At 40.9% G+C, this 12871-nt stretch overlaps 1 long non-coding RNA gene across 2 annotated transcripts; it reads right to left on the reverse strand.

Annotated features, from left to right (window-relative positions):
• Positions 1-2991: 2991 nt before the first annotated feature.
• Positions 2992-9323, reverse strand: LOC128785603 (uncharacterized). 2 transcript variants are annotated; one of them, XR_008429947.1, is made up of 4 exons: positions 7568-8246; positions 6910-7050; positions 4857-5093; positions 2992-3840 (listed from the first exon to the last, which is right to left on the reverse strand). It is a non-coding gene; the product is annotated as an uncharacterized LOC128785603 (long non-coding RNA). The 2 variants fall into 2 exon arrangements; XR_008429948.1 differs by lacking the exons at positions 6910-7050; positions 7568-8246 and adding an exon at positions 9094-9323.
• Positions 9324-12871: the final 3548 nt, after the last annotated feature.

Consider the following 12871-nt stretch of genomic DNA (forward strand, 5'->3'; position numbering starts at 1 on the left):
AGCCGCTCAGTGCGTTCGGCGCAGCTCGGTTCGGTTCGGTTCGCCTCCCTGAGGGCAGCGCTGGCGGGGCCGAGGCACCACGCGGGGAAGCGGCACCGCCTCACGTTAAATACGCAAAGCTCGGTGTTCTCCTGCTGCCGTGTCCCGCGGGCGGCCCGGCCATCGCACGGACACGAACGGAGCGCGCGGTTAGGGAGAGCTTATTAGGCGGCGACTGCGCTCGCGCTAATTAATGGTCATGAGAGCAGGAGGCTGGGTTCGGCGGAGCTCGGTTCGGTTCCGCCGGGGTCGTAAAATTTGGTTTGGTTCGCTTCGGTTCGGCCGACCTCGTAAGGTTCGGCTGATCTCAGACTGGTGCAGCTGACCTCGGCTGAACGCGGCTACGTTCGGTTCTGTTCAGTTAAACTCAGTTAGGTTCGGCTTTTTTGCCTATACTCGGCTCTTATAGGAAAATCTCGGCTAGATTCGGTTCTTCGACTACACTCGGCTCTTACCGGCTACACTCGGCTATTAACGGGTATTTTCGGCTACACCTCGTCTACATTCGGCCATTCGGCAAAACTCGGCTCAGTTCGGTCGAGCTCAGCTAGACTCGGCTCGCAGATTTCCCGATGGCAGCTCATTCTACATGACCCAAATTGCAGCCTCTAAGAGACTTGCGGGTCTTTAAAGAAATATAATTTTAACTCAACTCTCAGGACAGAGCTGATGGCTCCTTTAGGACAAGAATATTTACATGTAGAAGCAATTCCCTCATTTGCATCTCATTTTTATTTAACCCCTCCAAAATTCTATACATATCACAAGGATTGTGCAGTTCTGTTTTTTCCCCGTACACTATTTATGCAAAGGACCTGGGCACAGCACACAGTCATGATTCAATTGAATAAGTCCTGGTTTACATTTCAGAGGTTCTCGCTCTGGCACTGCATGTTTGCAGATCTGGACCGGCATGCTCAACTACCCTCATGTCCACATTCCAGAACAATGTATCAGATTTCACAGAGAGTTCCCAATAAAATTCACGTATAATCACTGAGCAGAAAATCCTTTGGGGTTTAGTTCCATCTCTCACCTGTTCCAAGCGGAGGCAAGATGGGTTTTTGTCACACATCGCAGCAGCAGCAATGGATCAGGGCTTTTTTTTTTTTTTTTTTTAATTAAAAAAAAGATTAATAAAAATAAATCAGGTCTGATATAAATGTCTTGAAGTGCCATTCAAGCTTTTTAAACCCAAGAAGACCGTTGTGATTCCCGAGTCCAGTCTTCTGTTCATACTGGTTTTGGTATCATGAAATCAAACAGGCTCTCCAAGAAAAAGTAAATTATTGTGACTAAATCTCTGTCTCCTCATTCTTTGCACTTACACCCCACTGTAGGAAGCTCTGCAGCCTTTTTTTTCCCATCCTGTATTAGAGAGAGGACGGATATTAAGGGCACACATGCACAAACAGTCTTTCTGGTTCTTCAAAAAGATAAAAATGCCTGTAATAAAATTTACATAAGTAATATTGTCTCTCAAACTGTTCAAGAAAAGGGAAATTGGAGCTTTAATGTCTCACTGAGAGATGTTGAATAAAATCTTCCCCCTGAGTTTGCACCCAGTAATAAAATACTGATATTTTTGACCAAACAAGGTAGGTCTATATGAGAAGAGCTCAGGAGACTTTCATGGCTCATGGTGATGAGGACAAAGCACAGAAGAACATTAAAGATGAAGCGTTATTTCCTTGAATTAATGTCCTGATATAGCAAATTTTTTTGCTAAGAGACATAACAGTTTCTTCCCTTTGTTTCCGAATTTCCGAGTCACCCTGTAATCGTAACCTGCACCAACCTGATATGGCTAAGTGACAAATCCGGCTCCTGTGCTCCAAGCCACATGTCCCTGACGTGAAGGGATACAGAAAACAGTTGTGGAAGAAAGATGAGAGAAAAATCAGAACAGATATTCTTCTATTTCCCCACAGTATTACCAAGCCAAGCTGCTTGGTACCTCCAGGACTATATTTTGAAAGAGTTCTGTAACTCTTTTCCTAGCTGGAAAATCTGGAGTGGCTTTGCCCATGCTACTACTCACAATGATCCTACTCACAAGAAGGAACAAACCAGTTTCCTGTTAGGTAAAGCAGTTGGAAATCTGACCTGTCAGATGCTCTCACTGATGAACAATAGGGATCAGCGTCCAGGCCCACGTGGAGCTGGTTATTTTGCAGACTATTTTCCCTCTTGGAATTATATTTCTTTTATACCTTTTGTTACATTTTAGTCCCTGAAAGGGAAGTTTCTTAGAGGGAGTGGGAGTGTTGTAGTGTCAGAAAACCTCATAGTGTGACCATGCTCTGTGCTGCCCACCCCTGCCCCCATCCTACCAAAGACACAGCTTCTGCTTTGGGAAGCCATGAGCCTGGGTGGATATGGGAGAACTGATTTAACAGAATTTCCTAGAAATTGGAATTTCTCCCACCACTGCCTCGTAACATAAGTGATAAGAACAGGACAAGTCACCTGTCTTGTCTGCATCCTCTTTCACCTTTGCGGATAGGCACCAAGATTTCACAAGCTCGTGGAAGGTGCTAGACAGGCCCTGCTCCTCCATGAGCTGGAGCATGATGGAACTGAGCCCACTGAGCTACCTGGAGAGCCCAGCTGAGGTGCTGCTGGCCTGGCAGAGCCAGGTGTAAAGCTGGAAGAGGCTGTTCCTCAGTGTCTCATCCCTGAGCATCTCCCACATGGCCGCCAAGTGTGGTAGAACGTGGTTCCACAGCCACCACGGCGCTGGTGACGTGTCCTGCTCCCCGAGGGGTCTCTGCCCAGCCAGGGACCTCACCAGCCACTCATCCAGTGTGAGTGGATGCACAGGTGACAGCCACTGCCTCAGCCCCAGGTTCACTGGTTCTGAAGGTCCCCCTCCCTGTGTGGAGGGTGGTGCTGGGAAAACAGGGTCCTGTTATGAATGGGGTCCCATATGTCCAATTTGAAAATTTGAAATTTAGCGGCAATTTTTAATTGGGGTACAATCAAATACAACAAAGTGGTTACAAAGAGTTATATGGCAATGGTTCGGATAAAGCATAAGCGAAACAGGGAGGGCTTTCCACCCTGCCACCCGTACAAAGGGCAAAAGAATCCAAGCACAACTTTTATACGGTATGCTAATACATACTCATCAATAGTTCCTCCTATTTTCGTTTCTTGAAATCTTTGTCACTCTACTGCACAGCGCATGCTCCTACTGTTGCTAGGGGCTGTTCTGGTCTCTTCGGAGGTCTTCCTGGAGGAAGGCCGAAGGTCTTCCTCCCTGTCCTCTGAATGACCTGGCAGGTTGCGCATGCACATTGAGCTTGATGCATTATGTTCCAATTGAGCCTTATTACTTCATAGATAAGACCACTATTTTAGGTTCCCTATCTGGAATGGTCCCAATTTCATTAATATTCAAGGTCGATCCTGCTCTGGGAGTTATTTTTTAACTACAGTTGATGCCAGTTTTGGTTTGGGAGTCAGTTCCTGACTTCCTCCATTCCCAAGGCTGAATCCAGCTCCTGCATCCTACTTTCCACATGTATTCTTGAAGAAACCCATCTGCTTCATAACACTGATCACATATACTTTTCCAATTATTTTCCCAAATTATTGATATAAGTACAACTTATTCAGCACAAATCACATCCATTTATCACAGTCCCAATGGGCAAGTATGGAATTCAGATGTTCTCTGCACTTCTCCAGCTCAGACATTTCCACGTCTGCAGCAGTGTCATCTTCTTCCACCTTGTTCGTTTCCAAGTGTGATGATACACATGAGATGAGGCTTGAGATTTGTTCTTTTCTTTAATTCTGTAAGAAGATAACCACCACCAAAACAAACATCAGATACTCCAAAGGATTTTCCTGGGACAAAATTGTGCAAGTAAGGTGCTCTCCTGTGTTGATTCAGACGTTAAAATGGCAAGTACTAGCCTCGTTTAGCAGCCTCATGAAGCCTGCACTGTTCAAAGGGGTTCTGGGAGCTCCCAGGGACTCCAGGCTGGAACCCTATTCCAAACTGGATCGCCCAGCCTGGGGACAAGAGAAGCTCCTGAAGCCTGGAGCAACACAACCCACACATGCAGTAAGTTACAGACAGCATTCCAAAAACCCTCTTCATGTCTTTCTGAGGAGTTTTAAAGAGTGAAAAAACTGTAGAAAAGCTAAAGCTTTTACAGAATCCCTTAAATACATGATACTTTCTTAACTGATACAGAACATTTAAACAAACCTACAGAAGCTTTAATGTGCACCAAAAGCTGCTGCTGCTGCAGGAAATCAGCGTTGTTTTAAGACCTCCCACTCCCAAGTTCCTGGCACCTTTTGTTCACAGGGACAACAAGTCACACAAGTCCTGTTTTTTTCCTTTCTTCAAAACTGGTGACAAGAAGAGATGCCAACTATTAACTTTTGCTTGCTTTATTTATTTATTGTTTTTACTTACACATCACTTTCAGATCCCCATCCACGCTCAGAATGATTCACACCTTTGAGCACAAAGCCTCCAGGCACTGCTTTTTCTTTTAAGATTTCATTTAAAATACCCTTTTTCAAAATCTGACTCGAGATTTGCCACTAAGTTTCATTTTAAAGCTCTTTCCCTTCATAAACTGTGTTTCTCCAAACTTTCCAAATTGTGTCAAGGTTCGAAATCACCACAAGGAAGATCTGAAAAATGCCTTTCCATTTCCTTTCCTCCTCCCTCACGGTACATCAGACAGACAGAAGGTATTAATCCTACTTCCAGAGAAGTTTGCCTCATTTGAACTGCTGGTCTGTAACAGGTACAACAAAATACGCCTTCCTTGAAGTATTTCAGCACTTACTTAGCAATTCTTTGTTTCGGTACTTCTGAGCCAGGGCCTGCAGGTCCTCCTGCAGCTGCAGGTCTTTGCTGACAAGGCTCCACTTGTGCAGCAGCAGCTCCCTGCTGGAGAGGACGCTGTTGTTGACTGTGAAACGCCTCATCTCCCTAAAAGCCTCCACAACAACAGCATGGTATTCCAGCACAGAGCTGAGGGTGCCGAACAACTCAAGTCAGCTTGGCCAGATCTACATTAGTCCTGTCAAAAGAAAACACAAGTGCCATGCATGTGAATGCATCATTACAGTTCTTAATCCCTACTGTCAGAATGGCCAAGAATTACGGACGAAGGACTTGACAGCAACTGTGCATCACATTTTACTTTATTCCCCATTTATTCAAACACCTAAATCCTCCAGTCAAAGAAATCTCATCCAAATTCACTACTCAACACACAAACTGAAAGTGAAAAAAGCCATCCATCTAGCAGAGATAAAGAAATCCTCCCAGCCTTAATAAAGTTCAAACTGGAGAGAGGATGAAATGCAAACCAACTAAAACAAAAAACAAAACATAGGACTTAGCGAATATGTTTGATTAACATGACCAAAACACACAGAAATTCATTTACAAGCTGAATAGGAAGAAGTTTCCTGTTTTCCTGGGATTGATTCTTGTTTCTTTCTTGTCTCCTAAATTTATTAGCCATAGAGTATGGAGTAAGGAAATAATTTTATTTATCACCCTGCTCTCCAGAAACCTGAAAAACAAAACAAAACAAAAAAAAAAGAAGAAAAAAAAAAAAGAAAACCACATTTGAAAGGCAGATCCTCACCAGCAGCTGGTCCATCTCCTACAGGGGACCATATTCTAGTGGACTTTTGGTGCACTTGCCTGAACCTGCCAGGGCACTCTATGTATGCAGAACAAATTTTTTTATGAGGGAGAGGCAAGGGGAGGAGGAATGTTCTAGACAGGTCAAATCCATTACTGTGCCACTTCCTGTGCAGCAGGTCCTGTGACAGGATGTGAACTGAGGGTGCTTGAAATTTAAAAGGTAAAGACACCACCACAAGGTGTCATTTTGCTTTTTCAGTTTTTCAAGGAAGTGATTTCCAAATCACGAAGCCCCCCCCCCCCCCCACCATCATCCCTCCTATCACAACCTGAAAGCATCTTGATTCTGTTTTCAAAAACACAAGGGACACCTCAGAGTTCAGCAAGTTCTGCCAGTACAGCCCTTGGTGCCCGTCTCCCTGTCTGTCACACTTCCTTTCATCTTCAGCCACATAATACTTCTACTGAGGACAGGAAAATTGTTTCCATTTCTCCTGTACTTTCTCTAAGCTGTGCAGGACCCATGTGAGAAGGCTGTGATCCTCTATCAGCTCATAGGCAGCTCTGGTGACATGGGCAGCACTTTGTAATATCTCCAGAATATGACTCTTGAAACAGAAAGTGAAACTTGTTCTTTTACAGTCAGGATCTAATTATCTAACTTAAAATTAGCAATTTGGCTGGTATCTGATCAACTTCAAGGTAAAATGAACATCACCAGCTCTCAGCAACTCCAGAGAAGGAAAGACATTTTCCCTTCAAAGCTTCATACCACAGGTGCTGCTCTTACAAGAAGTATTCAGGTAGCAAGACAATTATATCTTTTTGTCCAAGGTTTTGATACCTGAAATACTCAGGGTGGATGCTCCCAAACCTGAGAGCTCCTGGCATGTGAGTTTCCCTCCTGCTGAAGCACTGTACAAGTAATGAATGCACTCTCTGGGGTATAGAGACCCCAAAAAAAGAAAAGGCCCTGACTGCAGGAGCAAAACTGCGGCACCCACATAAGGGTCCATGATGGCAGGAACCTGTCCCAGTTTCAAGGGATAAGGATGGGACTGGTTTAGACACAAGCAATTATTTCCCCCTCCACACATACACAAAAACAACATGTAACAGATTTTCAAGAGGAGCAAGGCAGAGACAGCTGTTCCTTTCTGTTTTGTACCTGAGATCTCAAAGCTGTGCAAGCTTCTGTGGTTTGGGGTTTTTTTGGTACTTTCTTTTTAAATTCTTACCTGGGAGCCCTCGTCACACAAAGGACTGTTGAAAAAGTAAAGAATGACCCGGAAAATCCTCTGGTAGTCATAAAGCTCATAGCAATGTTTGTTACACAGCCTTTCCTCAAGAAATCTGAGGATCCACTCACACTCTGTTTTCTATGGGAAGCCACAAAGAAAAATACCACCATCAGGCATTCAGACATTTCCAAAGAATACCTGCTCCTAAGAGCACAAAACCCTGGTTCCCTCTGAGTGCCAGCTCAGGGCTTACCACAGCTTGTTCTGGACTTCTCAGTTTCCATTCCTATCAAATTTAATCACTAACATCCATCAGGAACAGTCAGTCTGCAGCCCAAACATGGAATTTTAGAAGCTGCTGTTTCTAAAATACTTCACTTGAACTCAAAGTTACTAATCTAGAGGAATTGTAGCTAGCCGGGGCAGAATATTCTGTTTCTTGTGCTCACAGAGCATACACAGCACAAGTCCTTGTGTGTTAGTATTAAGAATACAACAAAAACCCCACAGAAATAACATTTTAAATTCCAATATGAAACATAAGAAAGATGCCTCTAATTAACTACCTATGGGAGAATGAGATTTCATTGTATTTTTACGGCTGTTTTTAATATAATTCTGAAGAATTACTGGATACCTAAAATGAAACTCTTACCTCAAAATCAGAACTGTGGAAAAGCTGGAAAAAACCTGGTACCTTCCTCAGTCCAAATACTAGTGTGACAGAAGGAATCTGTTTGCCCTTATGTACATGTGCTCCTCTGTGAAGAGAAAAAGCTGGCATGGTGGAGGAGGACAGTGCTCCCAATCCACAACCACGGACAACCATACGTGGAAGCTGTAGTGAGTGTGCAGTGCTCCAAGCCGGGAGAACAGCCCAGCAACTGCAGAAGGCCTTTGCTCTGAGGCTCATTCATTTGCTGCCCACCTTCCCCTTCTCTTCCCTAGAAGGAAAAGCTCAGTCAAGAGTGAATGAGCACAAAGCAGGTGAGGAGATCAACACTCCTCAAGGCTCTATTTTTCACCCCGGCAGTGACACACACAGCAAGTTCCAGTACTTGGCTTCAGGATCTGCTGTGCCACACGAGCAACATAGACGGTCAGGGAGAAGGTGAACCTGAGGTTTGGCTGCCTGATTCCATTCTGCACGGCATCCAAGAGATACAGCAACTGCAAGAGCCCAGGGAGAGAAGCCTGAAGCACAGCCCAAATGAACACAACAGGAGCACAAAGGCATCAATCAGCTTTTGGGACATTTCATGGGTCATACAGGCAAGATCCCCAATTCAGCAAATTTGAGAGTTTGGTGATGTCAGGATCAAAACACCCAGAAACCTGTGAAAAAGAAACTGAACTAAAGCCGGCTAAAAGCTGTCCCTGCCAATGTCTCTGTGAAACAACTTGTTCATGAGGAGGCAGGGATTGATTCAATACTCACCAGCCCATCTGGCCAAGGTCAGAGCTCTATGCTGTGACAGTGTCAGAGTTTCCTTCCGTGCCCATCCCCAGAACACACATTTAGTCCATATTTTCTTCCCAACTGCAGCTCTCCAGCACAAATGCCACTTCTCACAAAGCAAACAGTCATCTGCTACAGGTTTTGGCTTAGAAAGTAAAAACCTTAGTGCATCTGGCTACATGATTAAAACATAGAGACACATGGGTGGAAAGCTTTTCAGGAGAGAAAGAGCTGTTTTGATAGCACACTTCCATACACCTTCAGAAAAATCAGAATTAATAGCAACTCCTAAGACCCCTGTCCAGCTCTCCTGGGGACACCCAGTGCAGCAGCCACAGGAAAAGGATGGGAAAAGCCAAGGTAGGAGTGAAAAAAAGATAACATCAATACAGCAGCCTGTAAAAAGCCTTCACACAGCAACAGTGGGAACCAGTCCCATTTGCTCCGTCCTTTCTTTTTGTGATGACACAAATAGGAAATAAAAACACATGAAATACAAGGCAGACCTAGGATGTACCAGGTGTTCGTTTTGGCAGCGTGGATGACAAATGTCTCTTTGTGAACTAACAGCCAGCCCAGTTTCAATCCATCCTTAGCCCAAGCCTTCCTCGCCTCCCATTCCCCAGGGCTCTGCTCAGGGCTTTGGAGCTCTTGCTCTTTCCTTTGGCAGCAGCACGGAACATAGCGAGGCCAAGCGTGCCGGAGCCGCCTATGCTGCGTACCTGTCAGCTCACGGCTGTGGGCGACTCTGGCCCTGCGGGCAGGGAGACGGCTCGGGCACCTCCAGCGGCTGCTCTGCCCCGATGCTTTCGTGGTTTCCTCCATTTCCCTGGACGGGAGGGGGGCCGGGAGGGGGGAGGGGGTTTGTGTGGGAGTGGAGACGGCGGAGAGTTGACGGAGTGAGGGGAGGAGGCGGGGAGGCGGCGAGACTAAACAGGGACGCAGGATGGGCGGCGGAGGGACGGGACGGGCGAGTCGCTTGACCTTCCAAAGAGGGCGGCAGAAAGAGCGAGGAAAGCCAGGACGCCGCCCCGGCGGGATTCTCCGGCACGCGGTCGCTTCCACCGTGTGGAAGGGGTGTGCGCGGGGGTTGGGAAAGGGGGTGCAGTCCTGTTCCGACGGCGCTCACTCCCCCGCCCGCTGCCCCCGGCCCGTGAGCGCTGCGACCGCGCCTCCGCCGCCCGCCGAAACCGGCCCCGGCCGGCCGCCCTCGCCGCTGCCATTCTTCTCAGTCACCGTGTTCCTTTGCACATTGAATCTCCTTCCCCCCTCCCCTCTATTTACAGACACCGCCCCGCTCGCCGCTCGCTCGGCAGCCGTCCTTCCCCCCCGGCACCCAGCGGCGAGGGGCTGGGCGCTGGCTTGGGGGGCTGCAGTACCGCGCTCTGTCCACAAGGCGGCGGCACTGCCGCCGACCACAGCCGGGGGCCGCCGCTCGCCCGGAGGGAAGGGAGGCAGAACAGGGGCGATCCCCTTGGAAAAATCCTCAAAAGTAAATGGCCCAAAAACCCGCACGAAAACTAAAAAAAACTCTGCCTCTAACCAAATAAAACCCACCCCCCCCTTTATTTTAAACTATGTTTAACTTTTTATATTTATATTTTGCATATTCACATTTAGATCTATAATGTATATTGATGTATAATGTTATTTCTGTTCTATATTGCATCGCTTCCTATTACTTATATTTATTTATATTTTATACTTTTATCTATATCTATATATGTTTATTATAAATTGCTATATTTAGATTTATATTCCTAAAAATCTTATACTATTTAAAATAAAAACCCTGCCTTTAACCAAATTCTATCTGTATAATATTAATATTAATGATGTACTATTTAAAATAAAACCCCTGCCTCTAACCAAATAAGAACAAAACCCCATTTTATTTAAAATTATATTTATTTATTTATATTTTTCATAATGATATTCACATTTACATTTGTCTTTTATATTGATGTATTTTATTTATAGATACATATAATAATATTAATTATTATTATATTATTAATAATATATTATTAATATATTATTATATTATATATAGTATAATATATTATATATTATTAATAATATATATTATTAATAATATTATTATTAATATCACATATTAATGTGATATTGTAGATATGGTATTATTTATATATTTTTGTCGACTTCTAAGACTTATAATTATTTCTATTTTATATTTTAATACATATCTTTATATATTTATGATATAGTTCTTTATTTAGATTTATATTTTAATAATTATTTTATTTTTTTATTATTTATAGTAAAAGCCCTGCCCTGCCAAATAAAAAAAAATTAACCAAACAAAAAAAAACCCCCATTAATTAAATTATATTTAAATATTTTTTAGATTTCTATTTTTTCATATTTATATTCACATTTACATCTATATGATATATATAATACATCAATAGTTTCTATTAATGTATTATATTTACAAATGTATTTTATTTACAGATGTATATAACATATATTACAATATAATCATGTATATACATTATTATTTCTATTATATGTTATGTTATATCTACCTCTAATACTTAGATTTTCTTATATTTTATATATGTATTTATTTATTTATATGTCTATATTTAGATTTCTATTTTTTATATTAATTATGTTTTTATAATAAAACCACTGCCTATAACCAAATAAAAAAAACCAAGTCTTTATTTTTAACCATATTTAAATTTTTTAATATTTATAGTTTTCATATTTATATTCATTTACATTTATAATTTGTTACATGTCATCTTATAATCTATTGAGGTACTATATTTATAGATCTATTATATATTACGGCATTACAGCATTATAAGATATATACTGTATTATTTGTATTATGAATTGTATCTATTTATATTATTTTGTACTTATTTATATTTTATTTTTCCCTATCTATCTGTATACATTTCGTATATATGTCTGCACTTCTATTTTTACATCGTTCATGTCTCTATTTATAATCCATATTTCTATAATTCACAGAAACATATAAAGGATATTAAACATTATATCTTGTAGTAATATGTAATATTACGTTGCATGTCCTATTACTCTTAATTTATTTTATTTAAATTTCACATCCACGTTTGATATTGCCATTTCCATGGTTCTCTATTTAGTTTTTAGTTTCTCTAGTTATAGTTTTGTTCATTTACAGCTGTATGCCAGAGCGGCAGGGACTCGACGGGCCGCGCCGGGCCACTCCCAACATGGCGGCGGCTGCAGGACCGCGGCAGAGACGGGCGCCCACGCCGCTGCCTGTCGGGGAGGTCTGCAGTACCGCTCTCTGTCCACAAGGCGGCAGCACTGCCGCCCAGCTCAGCCGGGGCTGCGGCGGGGAAGGCGGGCAAGAAAGGACATCCCCTAGGAGAAACGCCCCAAAACATCCCGCACGAAAAAGAGAAAACCCCGGCCTCTAACTCAATAAGAACCAAAATTAAAACCCTTTTTATTTTAAATTATATTTAAATATATTTTATTTTTATATTTTTCATATTTATATTCATAATGGATATTGATTCTTATTTATATTCTATATTACTTCTATTTCTATTACTTATATTCTATATTACTTCTATTCCTATTTCTTTTATGTTCATTTACATTTTATATTTTTATACGTATCTTTATATATTGATTATCTATTTCTGTATTTAGATTTCTATTTCAATAATGTTTATATTGTTTAAAATAAAATCCCTGCCTCTACCCAAATAAAAACCAAAAAACCCCTTTCTTTTAAACTGTAATTAAATTTAAAAAAATTTATATTTTTCATATTTATAGTCACATTTACATTTAAAATTTATATCAATGTATAGTGTTATTTATATTCTATATATTTTTATTTAAGCTATATTTAAATTTTAAAAATATGTATATTTTTCATAATTATATTCACATTTACATTTAGAATATTAATTCATTATATTTATAAATATTATATATTATACATAATCTATATTATAATATAATATTTTTATATTATATATTTCTATTACTTATATTTATTTATATTTTCTATTTATATATCACTTTATTTATTATACATTTGTGTATTTGGATTTATATATTATTTATAAAAACACCCTGCCTATAACCTAATAAAACCCCAAAAAAACTCACTTTATTTTAATCTATATTCAAATATTTTTATATTTACAATCTCTATTTATTTATTATATTTTGTATACATAAAATAGACTATATTTTATATAAAATGTGTTACAACAATATATATTATAGTTTTATATATTTATCTATTTGTTTTCTAGATTTACAGTTATAATTTTATATTTATTTTTAAATTTATATTTATTTATATTTTAAACTATATATTAAACCTTATAAATTCATTAACCTAACGCATCAGAACCACAAAAATATGAAACCCTCGTCAGCACTAGTACACATTACACACTAATCCCATCACATATAAATTCAAAACCTATTTCTATTACTAGCAGAACAAAGAAC

The sequence above is a fragment of the Vidua chalybeata genome, chromosome 3 (genome assembly GCF_026979565.1).
Source record: "Vidua chalybeata isolate OUT-0048 chromosome 3, bVidCha1 merged haplotype, whole genome shotgun sequence".
NCBI lineage: Eukaryota > Metazoa > Chordata > Aves > Passeriformes > Viduidae > Vidua > Vidua chalybeata.